Source organism: the organism of the source record quoted next, unplaced genomic scaffold (genome assembly GCF_019419815.1).
Source record: "Pyrus x bretschneideri cultivar Hongxiangsu unplaced genomic scaffold, Pyrus_bretschneideri_v1 Contig31, whole genome shotgun sequence".
Classification (NCBI taxonomy): domain Eukaryota; kingdom Viridiplantae; phylum Streptophyta; class Magnoliopsida; order Rosales; family Rosaceae; genus Pyrus; species Pyrus x bretschneideri.
The window spans coordinates 4,738,122-4,741,704 of record NW_025999624.1 but is presented as its reverse complement, the minus strand read 5'-3'; the positions used below and the strand labels follow the sequence as shown (position 1 = coordinate 4,741,704).

Below are 3,583 nucleotides of genomic sequence, written 5' to 3'. Positions count from 1 at the left end.
TGTCCTTAAATCAAAATGTTTCAGATTCATAAGTTTTCAATCAAAGTTATAGGCTAGCTAGGGATGAACTCCTAATATATGAAGCAAAGCAAAATATGGACAACATGTACATATGTAAACATAGCGCCTACGTGTGAAATCAAAGCCATGCTTGCCACCCATTTGCTTGCACTTGATGCTTTAGATTTTCATGGTTAATCTGCAAGCAATGATGATAAAATAAGAAGTCTAACAATAATGCACAATCCCAACTATAAAGATTGTAAGCAACTTAACCTAAATACCTTTAAGTTTGACAATTTTCTCATGGCAATACTTTTACTCCAGTTATTTGTAGAATACTGAAAGATAAATATATTTGTCAAGTTTGAGGTATCAAATTGTAACAATATTTACAAAATTAAATAATAAGAAATATTACCTTAATCTTGTACTTCAACCTTTGTACTTTGAGACGGGTGTGATGCTTGTAAAATTGACAAAAAATGCAATTTTATTTATATTTGAAAATTGAATGCAATTTGAATTTATAGTATACTTTTGTATGAAAATAAGAGAAGACTTACCGTATTTAGAAAAGTTGTTTGGCCACTGTTAATCTTTTTTCTGCACCCATAAATTGTTTTATTTTATTTTATAATTTGAGATAATTAATTTGTAGAATGATATAGAGAATGCCATTAAAAATAAATAGGTAAGAAATGGTGTTGTACCTTATTTGTTGGACTTTATTCCAAATACATATGATATGAGGAGTTGTTGAAGGTTTTAATTCTTCCACAGCCTTTTTCATGCGCCACCTATATATTGAAGGTATATACAATGTTAGATTTCTTGTAACAAATTTGTATATAATTTAGGATACATACTGCTCATGCTTCTTCTTTTTCCACTCTTTGAGAATCAGTTGGCTTAGATCAGTAGTTTTTACTCCAACAGATATCTCCCAACCAGGTGTAAAAATACAGACACGTCTGTTTGAGATCTTATCAATAGGTTCCTTCTTCATTTTTTGTGGGTATTCTTGTAAATGTCCTAAGAATGAAAACAAATAATTTTTAAAATTACCATAGCACACGTATAGTACATTAAGATAATCAAAATTGAAATTCACAATCTGACCAAAATTTAAAAAACGCACAATGAAGATTTCAAAGGAAGAAATTAAAAAACCCAACTGAAGCTAAATCTGGGAATCATACAATTACATATTATGCTTACATGGAAATGTGTAAAATGAGTACAACCATGCAGGGAAAGGAAGTGAAAACCCACCAATCTCGTACGACTTTGCTTCCATCACCATGCTTCTAGTATCCAATTAATGACAGCATGCATGCTAAAAATTGACGGAGATGGGGATTGAGCTCATATCATTTACAAACACAAAATAAAAAAGATCAAAGAAAAAGAACAACTTAGAGAAGTGAAGGCGGAGCAAAAAAAAAAAAAGGAGTATAAGATTTGGCCACATAATCAAAGGAGATGGGGAGTACATATAATAATATTGTAGCCGGAATGGAACAAATGGGAATGTACGTGGGAACTAAGAAATTACTGCTTGGTAGTGGGAGAAGTTCACTGTTTTTTTTTAAACTAACGATAACCTCTATCCCTTTTCTCCCACATTATTATTATTATTATTAATATAATTTTGTTAGATATTAATATCTCCTCCTAAAATGGAGGAGATACGTTCCTGTCCATTTATTTTTTTAAAACTTTTTCTTCCTTTTTTTTTTCCAATAAAACAAATTTTAATTTTATGTTTAATATTTGTCTCCTAAAATGGAGAGCAGTTACATTGTTTTTGTTTAATATAATTTTGTTAGATATTTTTAATATAATTTTGTTAGATATTAATATTTCCTTCTAAAATGGAGGAGAAGTTATTCACAACATTCCTGTTATTTTATTTGTTTTTTTGTTTCCTTTTTTTTTTTTTCCAATATAACAAATTTTAATTTTTCTGTTCAATATCTCTCTCTCCTAAAATGGAGAGCACTTATTCACTATGTTGCTTTTTTTTTTTTTACTTAATTTTTTAATATTTCTCTCCTAAAATGATGTTCAGTACAATTATCTCTGACTTTAATATCTCATCCTAAAATGGAAGAGTTATTCATCACGTCCCCTACTTTTATTTGTTTCTTTTTGTTTAATATAATTTTGTGAGATATTAATATCTCATCCTCAAATGGAGGAGTTACCCATCACGTCCCTTTACTTTTATTTGTTGTTTGTTTGTTTAATAATCTAAAATATAGCAAGAACCGTACTAATCAAAATGGAAGCATAAACATTCTAAGAAATATTTGTTAAAAATCATGCATCAAGAAATTAAGGTGAATAAAAGAGAAGAATAACTAAAAAAGAAACCCGGCTAGTCAAATTTTTTTTGAGGCACTTTCCCATAGATATCTATTTAAAAAACCACACGATAAATGCTCATAGCAGTTTCAAAAATGACGCCACATTCATCCTCTTCTCTTCCGAACGGTTTTGCCATTTTAGTTTGGATTATCTATTTTTTTTCTATTTATTTTAATTTGTTTTATTTTTAATATTTTTTTGTTGCCTTTTTATTATTTATCTCTCTCTCCTCTCCATAACTACTAACTTTTAGAGGATAATTATCATGATTTTTTATTTTAATTACCATGTTTTGTTTCCAATACAGTTTCTGATAAGTTAAATTCTTTTTTACGTTTTTGTCCTCGATTTTGGGATTTTTTGGACTTTGATTGTGAAGGAAACAAAGGGACTTTTTTGGTATTTCTAAATGCTTCACTAAACTGGCCTTCTCACTTTATATATAGAACTAAAAATTGACAGAGATGGGGATTGAGCTCATATCATTTACAAACACAAAATAAAAAAGATCAAAGAAAAGAACAACTTAGAGAAGTGAAGGCGGAGCCAAAAAAAAAGGGGAGTATAAGATTTGGCCACATAATCAAAGGAGATGGGGAGTACATATAATAATATTGTAGCCGGAATGGAACAAATGGGAATGTACGTGGGAACTAAGAAATTACTGTTTGGTAGTGGGAGAAGTTCACCCTTTTTTTTTAAACTAACGATAACCTCTATCCCTTTTCTCCCACATTATTATTATTATTTTTAATATAATTTTGTTAGATATTAATATCTCCTCCTAAAATGGAGGAGATACGTTCCTGTCCATTTATTTTTTTAAACTTTTTCTTCCTTTTTTTTTTTCCAATAAAACAAATTTTAATTTTATGTTTAATATTTGTCTCCTAAAATGGAGAGCAGTTACGTTGTTTTTGTTTAATATAATTTTGTTAGATATTTTTAATATAATTTTGTTAGATATTAATATTTCCTTCTAAAATGGAGGAGAAGTTATTCACAACATTCCTGTTGTTTTATTTGTTTTTTCGTTTCCTTTTTTTTTTTCTTCCAATATAACAAATTTTAATTTTTCTGTTTAATATCTCTCTCTCCTAAAATGGAGAGCACTTATTCACTATGTTGCTTTTTTTTTTTACTTAATTTTTTAATATTTCTTTCCTAAAATGATGTTCAGTACAATTATCTCTGACTTTAATATCTCATC

The 3,583-nt window shown here is 28.6% G+C and overlaps 1 long non-coding RNA gene across 1 annotated transcript; it reads right to left on the bottom strand.

Annotated features, from left to right (window-relative positions):
- On the bottom strand, positions 1 to 333 carry LOC125480075. Its single transcript, XR_007260484.1, has 2 exons — positions 285 to 333; positions 1 to 199 (listed from the first exon to the last, which is right to left on the bottom strand). It is a non-coding gene; the product is annotated as an uncharacterized LOC125480075 (long non-coding RNA).
- Between the last annotated feature and the right edge of the window lie 3,250 nt (positions 334 to 3,583).